This window comes from Castor canadensis, chromosome 10 (assembly GCF_047511655.1).
Source record: "Castor canadensis chromosome 10, mCasCan1.hap1v2, whole genome shotgun sequence".
NCBI classification, from domain to species: domain Eukaryota; kingdom Metazoa; phylum Chordata; class Mammalia; order Rodentia; family Castoridae; genus Castor; species Castor canadensis.
In genome coordinates, this window is record NC_133395.1 from 86,712,824 (window position 1) to 86,729,577 (window position 16,754).

The 16,754-nt window shown below is 67.6% G+C and overlaps 7 non-coding genes across 7 annotated transcripts; all 7 read right to left on the minus strand.

Annotated features, from left to right (window-relative positions):
* Positions 1–1,715: 1,715 nt before the first annotated feature.
* LOC141413283 (5S ribosomal RNA) lies at positions 1,716–1,834 on the minus strand. The gene has a single exon (XR_012438075.1). It is a non-coding gene; the product is annotated as a 5S ribosomal RNA (ribosomal RNA).
* A 2,140-nt stretch (positions 1,835–3,974) lies between these two features.
* On the minus strand, positions 3,975–4,093 carry LOC141412626 (5S ribosomal RNA). Its single transcript, XR_012437467.1, has one exon. It is a non-coding gene; the product is annotated as a 5S ribosomal RNA (ribosomal RNA).
* Positions 4,094–6,238: 2,145 nt separating this feature from the next.
* LOC141413284 (5S ribosomal RNA) lies at positions 6,239–6,357 on the minus strand. The gene has a single exon (XR_012438076.1). It is a non-coding gene; the product is annotated as a 5S ribosomal RNA (ribosomal RNA).
* A 2,147-nt stretch (positions 6,358–8,504) lies between these two features.
* LOC141413285 (5S ribosomal RNA) lies at positions 8,505–8,623 on the minus strand. Its single transcript, XR_012438077.1, has one exon. It is a non-coding gene; the product is annotated as a 5S ribosomal RNA (ribosomal RNA).
* A 2,087-nt stretch (positions 8,624–10,710) lies between these two features.
* Positions 10,711–10,829, minus strand: LOC141413286 (5S ribosomal RNA). Its single transcript, XR_012438078.1, has one exon. It is a non-coding gene; the product is annotated as a 5S ribosomal RNA (ribosomal RNA).
* Positions 10,830–12,974: 2,145 nt separating this feature from the next.
* On the minus strand, positions 12,975–13,093 carry LOC141412753 (5S ribosomal RNA). The gene has a single exon (XR_012437595.1). It is a non-coding gene; the product is annotated as a 5S ribosomal RNA (ribosomal RNA).
* A 2,142-nt stretch (positions 13,094–15,235) lies between these two features.
* On the minus strand, positions 15,236–15,354 carry LOC141413287 (5S ribosomal RNA). Its single transcript, XR_012438079.1, has one exon. It is a non-coding gene; the product is annotated as a 5S ribosomal RNA (ribosomal RNA).
* Between the last annotated feature and the right edge of the window lie 1,400 nt (positions 15,355–16,754).

Consider the following 16,754-nt stretch of genomic DNA (forward strand, 5'->3'; position numbering starts at 1 on the left):
CCCCTCCAGCCCATCAGGAAAACGGCAGCCGCACCCTTCGCCGACCCGCTCCGCCCTCCTCCACACTCAGGGCCTGGGGCTGCGGGGCTGAATCGTGAGGCTTTCCAGCCCAGGACTTCACCTCTGGCCCCTTTCACACCCGGGATCTTGGGAAGAAGAAACAAAACCAAACACAGCCAAAGCCATCTCCTCCGACCCGGGGCCCCTCCACATCCCTTCCGATCCCGGGTTCCTGCCGGCCTCCCGGGGCGTTTCTCCCAGGCAGGCCTTCGCGGCCACTACACGGGGCTGAGCACTCGAGTCCTCGGGCGTCACGGGGCCCGCGGCCACGCCAAGCACGCACGACTCCCGGGTCTCGTCTGCTCCTGGGTGCCCTGGGCCTCTTCCCTGTGCCGCTGCTGAGTCTTGTGCCCCTGCTTGGCCTCCTTCAGACCCGGCCCCGTGCTACGCGGCCACGTGCTACAGGATCGTGCCAGCAGAACTGGCCCTGGCTGAGCCCCGTACCCACCCTCCTGCAATCCCTGGCCCTGCTAGCAAATGGCAGAGATCCTCTGGCCTCCGAGCCCAGACAAAAATCCTGATGCAGTTGGCCGAGGGGCCGCAAACCAAGGCTTCGCTTGTTCCCGCTCAGGCCCCAGCCATACCCTCTTGTCCTTCGGCTGCTAGTGTGTGGGGTGGGGGAGAGGAGGGTGCGTCCCCGTGCGTGCGTGCGTGGTCTGGGTGTCTCTGCGTGGTGTGTGTGTGTGTGTGTGTGTGTGTTAGATGCCGTGCCTGGTGTAGGTGGGCAAGAGCAAGCCCTCACGCACAGAGCCCCATCACACACTGGGGCCGGGCCGAGGGGGTCAATCTGCTCGGCCTGATTGCGTTGGGCATACATTGCAGAAGGTGGGTTTTCCAAGGCGGAGCAGAGGGTCCCGGCACCTGAGGTTGTCCACGGGGAGAATGTCTGTTCCACGGGGGCAAGCGGTCCCTTCCGTCGTGCCCAAGCCCATGTGACCCCGAAGGCCAGGTGGCCCCGGTCCTTGAGCTGACTGAGGAGTGCTTTGAGACCCGGAGGGTGGCACAGGCGACTGGGCGCCAGCGGCGGCCCTCCCTCCCTTTGAGCGGGACTGGGAGCTGCCGCTGGCATCCGGAGCTCTGGCGGCCTGCGCCCTCTGTCCCTGTGACCGCAGGCTCTGCCGTGGGAGGCGGGATCCCACGTAGAGGTCCCGCGCTAGCTGCCCTGTCTTGGGTTGAGCGACGGAGCGCGACGTGGAGCAGCACCCGACTGAGGCTCCCTGCTTCTCTGTCCCCTGGCGTCTTGCCCTGGACCCAGTGCACCACCTTGTGGCGAGCCCAGGTGTGGCGCGTCCCGCTGTGGGGCCCGCTGGGGTGCAGGACCCACTTTCTCATGGCTTCCGCACGTCCCTCCCCGCCCGCCTGGAGGGCAGTTGGGGAGCGGTCCCCAACGTGGCCTGGGACCAACCTCGCTGGTGACCCGTGTCGCGGGCGCGCGCCCCAGGAGAGTGTGGGGAGGGGAGAGGATTCGGGGACGTAGCTGTGAGGATTCGGTGTGCGTGGGTCTGGCGGGTGGCCCGGACGGGGTCGGGGTCGTGGTCACGGTGGGTCGTTGTGGTGGTGGTGGTGGTGGTGGTGCTGGGGGTGGTGGTGGTGGTGGGGGGGGTGGTGGCGAAGTCCCCGAAGACAAAAGGAGCAGCGAGGGAGGGAGGAGCAAAAGCCTACAGCACCCGGTATTCCCAGGCGGTCTCCCATCCAAGTACTAACCAGGCCCGACCCTGCTTAGCTTCCGAGATCAGACGAGATCGGGCGCGTTCAGGGTGGTATGGCCGTAGACGCTCGCCGCCGCCTCCGGGAGCCCCAAGAGCCTGCCGAGGGCCCCGGCGTGTGTCTCCACGCTGCTCTCCTGGCACGGCTGGGAGTCCGGGTGGGGGCTGGCAGCCCGGGGCCAGCGGCCAGAGGCCCCGCGCGCCTGCTCGGGCAGCCGGTCTCGCCCAGGTGGCCGCTGGGTGGCTTTCTTCCCGAGGTGTCCTGCTGCCAGGACGAGGGTCAAGTTTTCTCGGGGGAAAATTTCTCAGTGCTCTCGGGCGCTTGTTCTTCTGGGAATGTCCACTGCTGTGGCCAAGGCGGGGGACGCACAGCTCGGGCCAGGGCAAGCAGCCGCCCTCCTCCGTCGCCTCCTGGAGCCGTATCCTTGGGTGGGTGCGTGGCTCCCAGCGGAGGTCTCGGGGACCCTTCCGGCCCTCTTCGTCCGGAAAGCGCCACTGCCCCTCCAGCCCATCAGGAAAACGGCAGCCGCGCCCTTCGCCGACCCGCTCCGCCCTCCTCCACACTCAGGGCCTGGGGCTGCGGGGCTGAATCGTGAGGCTTTCCAGCCCAGGACTTCACCTCTGGCCCCTTTCACACCCGGGATCTTGGGAAGAAGAAACAAAACCAAACACAGCCAAAGCCATCTCCTCCGACCCGGGGCCCCTCCACATCCCTTCCGATCCCGGGTTCCTGCCGGCCTCCCGGGGCGTTTCTCCCAGGCAGGCCTTCGCGGCCACTACACGGGGCTGAGAACTCGAGTCCTCGGGTGTCACGGGGCCCGCGGCCACGCCAAGCACGCACGACTCCCGGGTCTCGTCTGCTCCTGGGTGCCCTGGGCCTCTTCCCTGTGCCGCTGCTGGGTCTTGTGCCCCTGCTTGGCCTCCTTCAGACCCGACCACGTGCTACGCGGCCACGTGCTACAGGATCGTGCCAGCAGAACTGGCCCTGGCTGAGCCCCGTACCCACCCTCCTGCCATCCCTGGCCCTGCTAGCAAATGGCAGAGATCCTCTGGCCTCCGAGCCCAGACAAAAATCCTGATGCAGTTGGCCGAGGGGCCGCAAACCAAGGCTTCGCTTGTTCCCGCTCAGGCCCCAGCCATACCCTCTTGTCCTTCGGCTGCTAGTGTGTGGGGTGGGGGAGAGGAGGGTGCGTCCCCGTGCGTGCGTGCGTGGTCTGGGTGTCTCTGCGTGGTGTGTGTGTGTGTGTGTGTGTGTGTTAGATGCCGTGCCTGGTGTAGGTGGGGAAGAGCAAGCCCTCACGCACAGAGCCCCATCACACACTGGGGCCGGGCCGAGGGGGTCAATCTGCTCGGCCTGATTGCGTTGGGCATACATTGCAGAAGGTGGGTTTTCCAAGGCGGAGCAGAGGGTCCCGGCACCTGAGGTTGTCCACGGGGAGAATGTCTGTTCCACGGGGGCAAGCGGTCCATTCCGTCGTGCCCAAGCCCATGTGACCCCGAAGGCCAGGTGGCCCCGGTCCTTGAGCTGACTGAGGAGTGCTTTGAGACCCGGAGGGTGGCACAGGCGACTGGGCGCCAGCGGCGGCCCTCCCTCCCTTTGAGCGGGACTGGGAGCTGCCGCTGGCATCCGGAGCTCTGGCGGCCTGCGCCCTCTGTCCCTGTGACCGCAGGCTCTGCCGTGGGAGGCGGGATCCCACGTAGAGGTCGCGCGCTGGCTGCCCTGTCTTGGGTTGAGCGACGGAGTGCGACGTGGAGCAGCACCCGACTGAGGCTCCCTGCTTCTCTGTCCCCTGGCGTCTTGCCCTGGACCCAGTGCACCACCTTGTGGCGAGCCCAGGTGTGGCGCGTCCCGCTGTGGGGCCCGCTGGGGTGCAGGACCCACTTTCTCATGGCTTCCGCACGTCCCTCCCCGCCCGCCTGGAGGGCAGTTGGGGAGCGGTCCCCAACGTGGCCTGGGACCAACCTCGCTGGTGACCCGTGTCGTGGGCGCGTGCCCCAGGAGAGTGTGGGGAGGGGAGAGGATTCGGGGACGTAGCTGTGAGGATTCGGTGTGCGTGGGTCTGGCGGGTGGCCCGGACGGGGTCGGGGTCGTGGTCACGGTGGGTCGTTGTGGTGGTGGTGGTGGTGGTGCTGGGGGTGGTGGTGGTGGGGGGGGGTGGTGGCGAAGTCCCCGAAGACAAAAGGAGCAGCGAGGGAGGGAGGAGCAAAAGCCTACAGCACCCGGTATTCCCAGGCGGTCTCCCATCCAAGTACTAACCAGGCCCGAACCTGCTTAGCTTCCGAGATCAGACGAGATCGGGTGCGTTCAGGGTGGTATGGCCGTAGACGCTAGCTGCCGCCTCCAGGAGCCCCAAGATCCTGCCGAGGGCCCCGGCGTGCGTCTCCACGCTGCTCTCCTGGCACGGCTGGGAGTCCGGGTGGGGGCTGGCAGCCCGGGGCCAGCTGCCAGAGGCCCCGCGCGCCTGCTCGGGCAGCCGGTCTCGCCCAGGTGGCCGCTGGGTGGCTTTCTTCCCGAGGTGTCCTGCTGCCAGGACGAGGGTCAAGTTTTCTCGGGGGAAAATTTCTCAGTGCTCTCGGGCGCTTGTTCTTCTGGGAATGTCCACTGCTGTGGCCAAGGCGGGGGACGCACAGCTCGGGCCAGGGCAAGCAGCCGCCCTCCTCCGTCGCCTCCTGGAGCCGTATCCTTGGGTGGGTGCGTGGCTCCCAGCGGAGGTCTCGGGGACCCTTCCGGTCCTCTTCGTCCGGAAAGCGCCACTGCCCCTCCAGCCCATCAGGAAAACGGCAGCCGCGCCCTTCGCCGACCCGCTCCGCCCTCCTCCACACTCAGGGCCTGGGGCTGCGGGGCTGAATCGTGAGGCTTTCCAGCCCAGGACTTCACCTCTGGCCCCTTTCACACCCGGGATCTTGGGAAGAAGAAACAAAACCAAACACAGCCAAAGCCATCTCCTCCGACCCGGGGCCCCTCCACATCCCTTCCGATCCCGGGTTCCTGCCGGCCTCCCGGGGCGTTTCTCCCAGGCAGGCCTTCGCGGCCACTACACGGGGCTGAGCACTCGAGTCCTCGGGCGTCACGGGGCCCGCGGCCACGCCAAGCACGCACGACTCCCGGGTCTCGTCTGCTCCTGGGTGCCCTGGGCCTCTTCCCTGTGCCGCTGCTGGGTCTTGTGCCCCTGCTTGGCCTCCTTCAGACCCGGCCCCGTGCTACGCGGCCACGTGCTACAGGATCGTGCCAGCAGAACTGGCCCTGGCTGAGCCCCGTACCCACCCTCCTGCCATCCCTGGCCCTGCTAGCAAATGGCAGAGATCCTCTGGCCTCCGAGCCCAGACAAAAATCCTGATGCAGTTGGCCGAGGGGCCGCAAACCAAGGCTTCGCTTGTTCCCGCTCAGGCCCCAGCCATACCCTCTTGTCCTTCGGCTGCTCGTGTGTGGGGTGGGGGAGAGGAGGGTGCGTCCCCGTGCGTGCGTGCGTGGTCTGGGTGTCTCTGCGTGGTGTGTGTGTGTGTGTGTGTGTGTGTTAGATGCCGTGCCTGGTGTAGGTGGGGAAGAGCAAGCCCTCACGCACAGAGCCCCATCACACACTGGGGCCGGGCCGAGGGGGTCAATCTGCTCGGCCTGATTGCGTTGGGCATACATTGCAGAAGGTGGGTTTTCCAAGGCGGAGCAGAGGGTCCCGGCACCTGAGGTTGTCCACGGGGAGAATGTCTGTTCCACGGGGGCAAGCGGTCCCTTCCGTCGTGCCCAAGCCCATGTGACCCCGAAGGCCAGGTGGCCCCGGTCCTTGAGCTGACTGAGGAGTGCTTTGAGACCCGGAGGGTGGCACAGGCGACTGGGCGCCAGCGGCGGCCCTCCCTCCCTTTGAGCGGGACGGGGAGCTGCCGCTGGCATCCGGAGCTCTGGCGGCCTGCGCCCTCTGTCCCTGTGACCGCAGGCTCTGCCGTGGGAGGCGGGATCCCACGTAGAGGTCGCGCGCTGGCTGCCCTGTCTTGGGTTGAGCGACGGAGCGCGACGTGGAGCAGCACCCGACTGAGGCTCCCTGCTTCTCTGTCCCCTGGCGTCTTGCCCTGGACCCAGTGCACCACCTTGTGGCGAGCCCAGGTGTGGCGCGTCCCGCTGTGGGGCCCGCTGGGGTGCAGGACCCACTTTCTCATGGCTTCCGCACGTCCCTCCCCGCCCGCCTGGAGGGCAGTTGGGGAGCGGTCCCCAACGTGGCCTGGGACCAACCTCGCTGGTGACCCGTGTCGCGGGCGTGCGCCCCAGGAGAGTGTGGGGAGGGGAGAGGATTCGGGGACGTAGCTGTGAGGATTCGGTGTGCGTGGGTCTGGCGGGTGGCCCGGACGGGGTCGGGGTCGTGGTCACGGTGGGTCGTTGTGGTGGTGGTGGTGGTGGTGGTGCTGGGGGTGGTGGTGGTGGTGGGGGGGGTGGTGGCGAAGTCCCCGAAGACAAAAGGAGCAGCGAGGGAGGGAGGAGCAAAAGCCTACAGCACCCGGTATTCCCAGGCGGTCTCCCATCCAAGTACTAACCAGGCCCGACCCTGCTTAGCTTCCGAGATCAGACGAGATCGGGCGCGTTCAGGGTGGTATGGCCGTAGACGCTAGCCGCCGCCTCCGGGAGCCCCAAGAGCCTGCCGAGGGCCCCGGCGTGCGTCTCCACGCTGCTCTCCTGGCACGGCTGGGAGTCCGGGTGGGGGCTGGCAGCCCGGGGCCAGCGGCCAGAGGCCCCGCGCGCCTGCTCGGGCAGCCGGTCTCGCCCAGGTGGCCGCTGGGTGGCTTTCTTCCCGAGGTGTCCTGCTGCCAGGACGAGGGTCAAGTTTTCTCGGGGGAAAATTTCTCAGTGCTCTCGGGCGCTTGTTCTTCTGGGAATGTCCACTGCTGTGGCCAAGGCGGGGGACGCACAGCTCGGGCCAGGGCAAGCAGCCGCCCTCCTCCGTCGCCTCCTGGAGCCGTATCCTTGGGTGGGTGCGTGGCTCCCAGCGGAGGTCTCGGGGACCCTTCCGGTCCTCTTCGTCCGGAAAGCGCCACTGCCCCTCCAGCCCATCAGGAAAACGGCAGCCGCGCCCTTCGCCGACCCGCTCCGCCCTCCTCCACACTCAGGGCCTGGGGCTGCGGGGCTGAATCGTGAGGCTTTCCAGCCCAGGACTTCACCTCTGGCCCCTTTCACACCCGGGATCTTGGGAAGAAGAAACAAAACCAAACACAGCCAAAGCCATCTCCTCCGACCCGGGGCCCCTCCACATCCCTTCCGATCCCGGGTTCCTGCCGGCCTCCCGGGGCGTTTCTCCCAGGCAGGCCTTCGCGGCCACTACACGGGGCTGAGCACTCGAGTCCTCGGGCGTCACGGGGCCCGCGGCCACGCCAAGCACGCACGACTCCCGGGTCTCGTCTGCTCCTGGGTGCCCTGGGCCTCTTCCCTGTGCCGCTGCTGGGTCTTGTGCCCCTGCTTGGCCTCCTTCAGACCCGGCCCCGTGCTACGCGGCCACGTGCTACAGGATCGTGCCAGCAGAACTGGCCCTGGCTGAGCCCCGTACCCACCCTCCTGCCATCCCTGGCCCTGCTAGCAAATGGCAGAGATCCTCTGGCCTCCGAGCCCAGACAAAAATCCTGATGCAGTTGGCCGAGGGGCCGCAAACCAAGGCTTCGCTTGTTCCCGCTCAGGCCCCAGCCATACCCTCTTGTCCTTCGGCTGCTCGTGTGTGGGGTGGGGGAGAGGAGGGTGCGTCCCCGTGCGTGCGTGCGTGGTCTGGGTGTCTCTGCGTGGTGTGTGTGTGTGTGTGTGTGTGTGTGTTAGATGCCGTGCCTGGTGTAGGTGGGGAAGAGCAAGCCCTCACGCACAGAGCCCCATCACACACTGGGGCCGGGCCGAGGGGGTCAATCTGCTCGGCCTGATTGCGTTGGGCATACATTGCAGAAGGTGGGTTTTCCAAGGCGGAGCAGAGGGTCCCGGCACCTGAGGTTGTCCACGGGGAGAATGTCTGTTCCACGGGGGCAAGCGGTCCCTTCCGTCGTGCCCAAGCCCATGTGACCCCGAAGGCCAGGTGGCCCCGGTCCTTGAGCTGACTGAGGAGTGCTTTGAGACCCGGAGGGTGGCACAGGCGACTGGGCGCCAGCGGCGGCCCTCCCTCCCTTTGAGCGGGACGGGGAGCTGCCGCTGGCATCCGGAGCTCTGGCGGCCTGCGCCCTCTGTCCCTGTGACCGCAGGCTCTGCCGTGGGAGGCGGGATCCCACGTAGAGGTCGCGCGCTGGCTGCCCTGTCTTGGGTTGAGCGACGGAGCGCGACGTGGAGCAGCACCCGACTGAGGCTCCCTGCTTCTCTGTCCCCTGGCGTCTTGCCCTGGACCCAGTGCACCACCTTGTGGCGAGCCCAGGTGTGGCGCGTCCCGCTGTGGGGCCCGCTGGGGTGCAGGACCCACTTTCTCATGGCTTCCGCACGTCCCTCCCCGCCCGCCTGGAGGGCAGTTGGGGAGCGGTCCCCAACGTGGCCTGGGACCAACCTCGCTGGTGACCCGTGTCGCGGGCGCGCGCCCCAGGAGAGTGTGGGGAGGGGAGAGGATTCGGGGACGTAGCTGTGAGGATTCGGTGTGCGTGGGTCTGGCGGGTGGCCCGGACGGGGTCGGGGTCGTGGTCACGGTGGGTCGTTGTGGTGGTGGTGGTGGTGGTGGTGCTGGGGGTGGTGGTGGTGGTGGGGGGGGTGGTGGCGAAGTCCCCGAAGACAAAAGGAGCAGCGAGGGAGGGAGGAGCAAAAGCCTACAGCACCCGGTATTCCCAGGCGGTCTCCCATCCAAGTACTAACCAGGCCCGACCCTGCTTAGCTTCCGAGATCAGACGAGATCGGGCGCGTTCAGGGTGGTATGGCCGTAGACGCTAGCCGCCGCCTCCGGGAGCCCCAAGAGCCTGCCGAGGGCCCCGGCGTGCGTCTCCACGCTGCTCTCCTGGCACGGCTGGGAGTCCGGGTGGGGGCTGGCAGCCCGGGGCCAGCGGCCAGAGGCCCCGCGCGCCTGCTCGGGCAGCCGGTCTCGCCCAGGTGGCCGCTGGGTGGCTTTCTTCCCGAGGTGTCCTGCTGCCAGGACGAGGGTCAAGTTTTCTCGGGGGAAAATTTCTCAGTGCTCTCGGGCGCTTGTTCTTCTGGGAATGTCCACTGCTGTGGCCAAGGCGGGGGACGCACAGCTCGGGCCAGGGCAAGCAGCCGCCCTCCTCCGTCGCCTCCTGGAGCCGTATCCTTGGGTGGGTGCGTGGCTCCCAGCGGAGGTCTCGGGGACCCTTCCGGTCCTCTTCGTCCGGAAAGCGCCACTGCCCCTCCAGCCCATCAGGAAAACGGCAGCCGCGCCCTTCGCCGACCCGCTCCGCCCTCCTCCACACTCAGGGCCTGGGGCTGCGGGGCTGAATCGTGAGGCTTTCCAGCCCAGGACTTCACCTCTGGCCCCTTTCACACCCGGGATCTTGGGAAGAAGAAACAAAACCAAACACAGCCAAAGCCATCTCCTCCGACCCGGGGCCCCTCCACATCCCTTCCGATCCCGGGTTCCTGCCGGCCTCCCGGGGCGTTTCTCCCAGGCAGGCCTTCGCGGCCACTACACGGGGCTGAGCACTCGAGTCCTCGGGCGTCACGGGGCCCGCGGCCACGCCAAGCACGCACGACTCCCGGGTCTCGTCTGCTCCTGGGTGCCCTGGGCCTCTTCCCTGTGCCGCTGCTGGGTCTTGTGCCCCTGCTTGGCCTCCTTCAGACCCGGCCCCGTGCTACGCGGCCACGTGCTACAGGATCGTGCCAGCAGAACTGGCCCTGGCTGAGCCCCGTACCCACCCTCCTGCCATCCCTGGCCCTGCTAGCAAATGGCAGAGATCCTCTGGCCTCCGAGCCCAGACAAAAATCCTGATGCAGTTGGCCAAGGGGCCGCAAACCAAGGCTTCGCTTGTTCCCGCTCAGGCCCCAGCCATACCCTCTTGTCCTTCGGCTGCTCGTGTGTGGGGTGGGGGAGAGGAGGGTGCGTCCCCGTTAGATGCCGTGCCTGGTGTAGGTGGGGAAGAGCAAGCCCTCACGCACAGAGCCCCATCACACACTGGGGCCGGGCCGAGGGGGTCAATCTGCTCGGCCTGATTGCGTTGGGCATACATTGCAGAAGGTGGGTTTTCCAAGGCGGAGCAGAGGGTCCCGGCACCTGAGGTTGTCCACGGGGAGAATGTCTGTTCCACGGGGGCAAGCGGTCCCTTCCGTCGTGCCCAAGCCCATGTGACCCCGAAGGCCAGGTGGCCCCGGTCCTTGAGCTGACTGAGGAGTGCTTTGAGACCCGGAGGGTGGCACAGGCGACTGGGCGCCAGCGGCGGCCCTCCCTCCCTTTGAGCGGGACGGGGAGCTGCCGCTGGCATCCGGAGCTCTGGCGGCCTGCGCCCTCTGTCCCTGTGACCGCAGGCTCTGCCGTGGGAGGCGGGATCCCACGTAGAGGTCGCGCGCTGGCTGCCCTGTGTTGGGTTGAGCGACGGAGCGCGACGTGGAGCAGCACCCGACTGAGGCTCCCTGCTTCTCTGTCCCCTGGCGTCTTGCCCTGGACCCAGTGCACCACCTTGTGGCGAGCCCAGGTGTGGCGCGTCCCGCTGTGGGGCCCGCTGGGGTGCAGGACCCACTTTCTCATGGCTTCCGCACGTCCCTCCCCGTCCGCCTGGAGGGCAGTTGGGGAGCGGTCCCCAACGTGGCCTGGGACCAACCTCGCTGGTGACCCGTGTCGCGGGCGCGCGCCCCAGGAGAGTGTGGGGAGGGGAGAGGATTCGGGGACGTAGCTGTGAGGATTCGGTGTGCGTGGGTCTGGCGGGTGGCCCGGACGGGGTCGGGGTCGTGGTCACGGTGGGTCGTTGTGGTGGTGGTGGTGGTGGTGGTGCTGGGGGTGGTGGTGGTGGGGGGGGGGGTGGTGGCGAAGTCCCCGAAGACAAAAGGAGCAGCGAGGGAGGGAGGAGCAAAAGCCTACAGCACCCGGTATTCCCAGGCGGTCTCCCATCCAAGTACTAACCAGGCCCGACCCTGCTTAGCTTCCGAGATCAGACGAGATCGGGCGCGTTCAGGGTGGTATGGCCGTAGACGCTAGCCGCCGCCTGCGGGAGCCCCAAGAGCCTGCCGAGGGCCCCGGCGTGCGTCTCCACGCTGCTCTCCTGGCACGGCTGGGAGTCCGGGTGGGGGCTGGCAGCCCGGGGCCAGCGGCCAGAGGCCCCGCGCGCCTGCTCGGGCAGCCGGTCTCGCCCAGGTGGCCGCTGGGTGGCTTTCTTCCCGAGGTGTCCTGCTGCCAGGACGAGGGTCAAGTTTTCTCGGGGGAAAATTTCTCAGTGCTCTCGGGCGCTTGTTCTTCTGGGAATGTCCACTGCTGTGGCCAAGGCGGGGGACGCACAGCTCGGGCCAGGGCAAGCAGCCGCCCTCCTCCGTCGCCTCCTGGAGCCGTATCCTTGGGTGGGTGCGTGGCTCCCAGCGGAGGTCTCGGGGACCCTTCCGGTCCTCTTCGTCCGGAAAGCGCCACTGCCCCTCCAGCCCATCAGGAAAACGGCAGCCGCGCCCTTCGCCGACCCGCTCCGCCCTCCTCCACACTCAGGGCCTGGGGCTGCGGGGCTGAATCGTGAGGCTTTCCAGCCCAGGACTTCACCTCTGGCCCCTTTCACACCCGGGATCTTGGGAAGAAGAAACAAAACCAAACACAGCCAAAGCCATCTCCTCCGACCCGGGGCCCCTCCACATCCCTTCCGATCCCGGGTTCCTGCCGGCCTCCCGGGGCGTTTCTCCCAGGCAGGCCTTCGCGGCCACTACACGGGGCTGAGCACTCGAGTCCTCGGGCGTCACGGGGCCCGCGGCCACGCCAAGCACGCACGACTCCCGGGTCTCGTCTGCTCCTGGGTGCCCTGGGCCTCTTCCCTGTGCCGCTGCTGGGTCTTGTGCCCCTGCTTGGCCTCCTTCAGACCCGGCCCCGTGCTACGCGGCCACGTGCTACAGGATCGTGCCAGCAGAACTGGCCCTGGCTGAGCCCCGTACCCACCCTCCTGCCATCCCTGGCCCTGCTAGCAAATGGCAGAGATCCTCTGGCCTCCGAGCCCAGACAAAAATCCTGATGCAGTTGGCCGAGGGGCCGCAAACCAAGGCTTCGCTTGTTCCCGCTCAGGCCCCAGCCATACCCTCTTTTCCTTCGGCTGCTCGTGTGTGGGGTGGGGGAGAGGAGGGTGCGTCCCCGTGCGTGCGTGCGTGGTCTGGGTGTCTCTGCGTGGTGTGTGTGTGTGTGTGTGTGTGTGTTAGATGCCGTGCCTGGTGTAGGTGGGGAAGAGCAAGCCCTCACGCACAGAGCCCCATCACACACTGGGGCCGGGCCGAGGGGGTCAATCTGCTCGGCCTGATTGCGTTGGGCATACATTGCAGAAGGTGGGTTTTCCAAGGCGGAGCAGAGGGTCCCGGCACCTGAGGTTGTCCACGGGGAGAATGTCTGTTCCACGGGGGCAAGCGGTCCCTTCCGTCGTGCCCAAGCCCATGTGACCCCGAAGGCCAGGTGGCCCCGGTCCTTGAGCTGACTGAGGAGTGCTTTGAGACCCGGAGGGTGGCACAGGCGACTGGGCGCCAGCGGCGGCCCTCCCTCCCTTTGAGCGGGACGGGGAGCTGCCGCTGGCATCCGGAGCTCTGGCGGCCTGCGCCCTCTGTCCCTGTGACCGCAGGCTCTGCCGTGGGAGGCGGGATCCCACGTAGAGGTCGCGCGCTGGCTGCCCTGTCTTGGGTTGAGCGACGGAGCGCGACGTGGAGCAGCACCCGACTGAGGCTCCCTGCTTCTCTGTCCCCTGGCGTCTTGCCCTGGACCCAGTGCACCACCTTGTGGCGAGCCCAGGTGTGGCGCGTCCCGCTGTGGGGCCCGCTGGGGTGCAGGACCCACTTTCTCATGGCTTCCGCACGTCCCTCCCCGCCCGCCTGGAGGGCAGTTGGGGAGCGGTCCCCAACGTGGCCTGGGACCAACCTCGCTGGTGACCCGTGTCGCGGGCGCGCGCCCCAGGAGAGTGTGGGGAGGGGAGAGGATTCGGGGACGTAGCTGTGAGGATTCGGTGTGCGTGGGTCTGGCGGGTGGCCCGGACGGGGTCGGGGTCGTGGTCACGGTGGGTCGTTGTGGTGGTGGTGGTGGTGGTGGTGCTGGGGGTGGTGGTGGTGGTGGGGGGGGTGGTGGCGAAGTCCCCGAAGACAAAAGGAGCAGCGAGGGAGGGAGGAGCAAAAGCCTACAGCACCCGGTATTCCCAGGCGGTCTCCCATCCAAGTACTAACCAGGCCCGACCCTGCTCAGCTTCCGAGATCAGACGAGATCGGGCGCGTTCAGGGTGGTATGGCCGTAGACGCTAGCTGCCGCCTCCGGGAGCCCCAAGAGCCTGCCGAGGGCCCCGGCGTGCGTCTCCACGCTGCTCTCCTGGCACGGCTGGGAGTCCGGGTGGGGGCTGGCAGCCCGGGGCCAGCGGCCAGAGGCCCCGCGCGCCTGCTCGGGCAGCCGGTCTCGCCCAGGTGGCCGCTGGGTGGCTTTCTTCCCGAGGTGTCCTGCTGCCAGGACGAGGGTCAAGTTTTCTCGGGGGAAAATTTCTCAGTGCTCTCGGGCGCTTGTTCTTCTGGGAATGTCCACTGCTGTGGCCAAGGCGGGGGACGCACAGCTCGGGCCAGGGCAAGAAGCCGCCCTCCTCCGTCGCCTCCTGGAGCCGTATCCTTGGGTGGGTGCGTGGCTCCCAGCGGAGGTCTCGGGGACCCTTCCGGTCCTCTTCGTCCGGAAAGCGACACTGCCCCTCCAGCCCATCAGGAAAATGGCAGCCGTGCCCTTCGCCGACCCGCTCCGCCCTCCTCCACACTCAGGGCCTGGGGCTGCGGGGCTGAATCGTGAGGCTTTCCAGCCCAGGACTTCACCTCTGGCCCCTTTCACACCCGGGATCTTGGGAAGAAGAAACAAAACCAAACACAGCCAAAGCCATCTCCTCCGACCCGGGGCCCCTCCACATCCCTTCCGATCCCGGGTTCCTGCCGGCCTCCCGGGGCGTTTCTCCCAGGCAGGCCTTCGCGGCCACTACACGGGGCTGAGCACTCGAGTCCTCGGGCGTCACGGGGCCCGCGGCCACGCCAAGCACGCACGACTCCCGGGTCTCGTCTGCTCCTGGGTGCCCTGGGCCTCTTCCCTGTGCCGCTGCTGGGTCTTGTGCCCCTGCTTGGCCTCCTTCAGACCCGGCCCCGTGCTACGCGGCCACGTGCTACAGGATCGTGCCAGCAGAACTGGCCCTGGCTGAGCCCCGTACCCACCCTCCTGCCATCCCTGGCCCTGCTAGCAAATGGCAGAGATCCTCTGGCCTCCGAGCCCAGACAAAAATCCTGATGCAGTTGGCCGAGGGGCCGCAAACCAAGGCTTCGCTTGTTCCCGCTCAGGCCCCAGCCATACCCTCTTGTCCTTCGGCTGCTCGTGTGTGGGGTGGGGGAGAGGAGGGTGCGTCCCCGTGCGTGCGTGCGTGGTCTGGGTGTCTCTGCGTGGTGTGTGTGTGTGTGTGTGTGTGTGTTAGATGCCGTGCCTGGTGTAGGTGGGGAAGAGCAAGCCCTCACGCACAGAGCCCCATCACACACTGGGGCCGGGCCGAGGGGGTCAATCTGCTCGGCCTGATTGCGTTGGGCATACATTGCAGAAGGTGGGTTTTCCAAGGCGGAGCAGAGGGTCCCGGCACCTGAGGTTGTCCACGGGGAGAATGTCTGTTCCACGGGGGCAAGCGGTCCCTTCCGTCGTGCCCAAGCCCATGTGACCCCGAAGGCCAGGTGGCCCCGGTCCTTGAGCTGACTGAGGAGTGCTTTGAGACCCGGAGGGTGGCACAGGCGACTGGGCGCCAGCGGCGGCCCTCCCTCCCTTTGAGCGGGACGGGGAGCTGCCGCTGGCATCCGGAGCTCTGGCGGCCTGCGCCCTCTGTCCCTGTGACCGCAGGCTCTGCCGTGGGAGGCGGGATCCCACGTAGAGGTCGCGCGCTGGCTGCCCTGTCTTGGGTTGAGCGACGGAGCGCGACGTGGAGCAGCACCCGACTGAGGCTCCCTGCTTCTCTGTCCCCTGGCGTCTTGCCCTGGACCCAGTGCACCACCTTGTGGCGAGCCCAGGTGTGGCGCGTCCCGCTGTGGGGCCCGCTGGGGTGCAGGACCCACTTTCTCATGGCTTCCGCACGTCCCTCCCCGCCCGCCTGGAGGGCAGTTGGGGAGCGGTCCCCAACGTGGCCTGGGACCAACCTCGCTGGTGACCCGTGTCGCGGGCGCGCGCCCCAGGAGAGTGTGGGGAGGGGAGAGGATTCGGGGACGTAGCTGTGAGGATTCGGTGTGCGTGGGTCTGGCGGGTGGCCCGGACGGGGTCGGGGTCGTGGTCACGGTGGGTCGTTGTGGTGGTGGTGGTGGTGGTGGTGCTGGGGGTGGTGGTGGTGGGGGGGGTGGTGGCGAAGTCCCCGAAGACAAAAGGAGCAGCGAGGGAGGGAGGAGCAAAAGCCTACAGCACCCGGTATTCCCAGGCGGTCTCCCATCCAAGTACTAACCAGGCCCGACCCTGCTTAGCTTCCGAGATCAGACGAGATCGGGCGCGTTCAGGGTGGTATGGCCGTAGACGCTAGCCGCCGCCTCCGGGAGCCCCAAGAGCCTGCCGAGGGCCCCGGCGTGCGTCTCCACGCTGCTCTCCTGGCACGGCTGGGAGTCCGGGTGGGGGCTGGCAGCCCGGGGCCAGCGGCCAGAGGCCCCGCGCGCCTGCTCGTGCAGCCGGTCTCGCCCAGGTGGCCGCTGGGTGGCTTTCTTCCCGAGGTGTCCTGCTGCCAGGACGAGGGTCAAGTTTTCTCGGGGGAAAATTTCTCAGTGCTCTCGGGCGCTTGTTCTTCTGGGAATGTCCACTGCTGTGGCCAAGGCGGGGGACGCACAGCTCGGGCCAGGGCAAGAAGCCGCCCTCCTCCGTCGCCTCCTGGAGCCGTATCCTTGGGTGGGTGCGTGGCTCCCAGCGGAGGTCTCGGGGACCCTTCCGGTCCTCTTCGTCCGGAAAGCGACACTGCCCCTCCAGCCCATCAGGAAAACGGCAGCCGCGCCCTTCGCCGACCCGCTCCGCCCTCCTCCACACTCAGGGCCTGGGGCTGCGGGGCTGAATCGTGAGGCTTTCCAGCCCAGGACTTCACCTCTGGCCCCTTTCACACCCGGGATCTTGGGAAGAAGAAACAAAACCAAACACAGCCAAAGCCATCTCCTCCGACCCGGGGCCCCTCCACATCCCTTCCGATCCCGGGTTCCTGCCGGCCTCCCGGGGCGTTTCTCCCAGGCAGGCCTTCGCGGCCACTACACGGGGCTGAGCACTCGAGTCCTCGGGCGTCACGGGGCCCGCGGCCACGCCAAGCACGCACGACTCCCGGGTCTCGTCTGCTCCTGGGTGCCCTGGGCCTCTTCCCTGTGCCGCTGCTGGGTCTTGTGCCCCTGCTTGGCCTCCTTCAGACCCGGCCCCGTGCTACGCGGCCACGTGCTACAGGATCGTGCCAGCAGAACTGGCCCTGGCTGAGCCCCGTACCCACCCTCCTGCCATCCCTGGCCCTGCTAGCAAATGGCAGAGATCCTCTGGCCTCCGAGCCCAGACAAAAATCCTGATGCAGTTGGCCGAGGGGCCGCAAACCAAGGCTTCGCTTGTTCCCGCTCAGGCCCCAGCCATACCCTCTTGTCCTTCGGCTGCTCGTGTGTGGGGTGGGGGAGAGGAGGGTGCGTCCCCGTGCGTGCGTGCGTGGTCTGGGTGTCTCTGCGTGGTGTGTGTGTGTGTGTGTGTGTGTGTTAGATGCCGTGCCTGGTGTAGGTGGGGAAGAGCAAGCCCTCACGCACAGAGCCCCATCACACACTGGGGCCGGGCCGAGGGGGTCAATCTGCTCGGCCTGATTGCGTTGGGCATACATTGCAGAAGGTGGGTTTTCCAAGGCGGAGCAGAGGGTCCCGGCACCTGAGGTTGTCCACGGGGAGAATGTCTGTTCCACGGGGGCAAGCGGTCC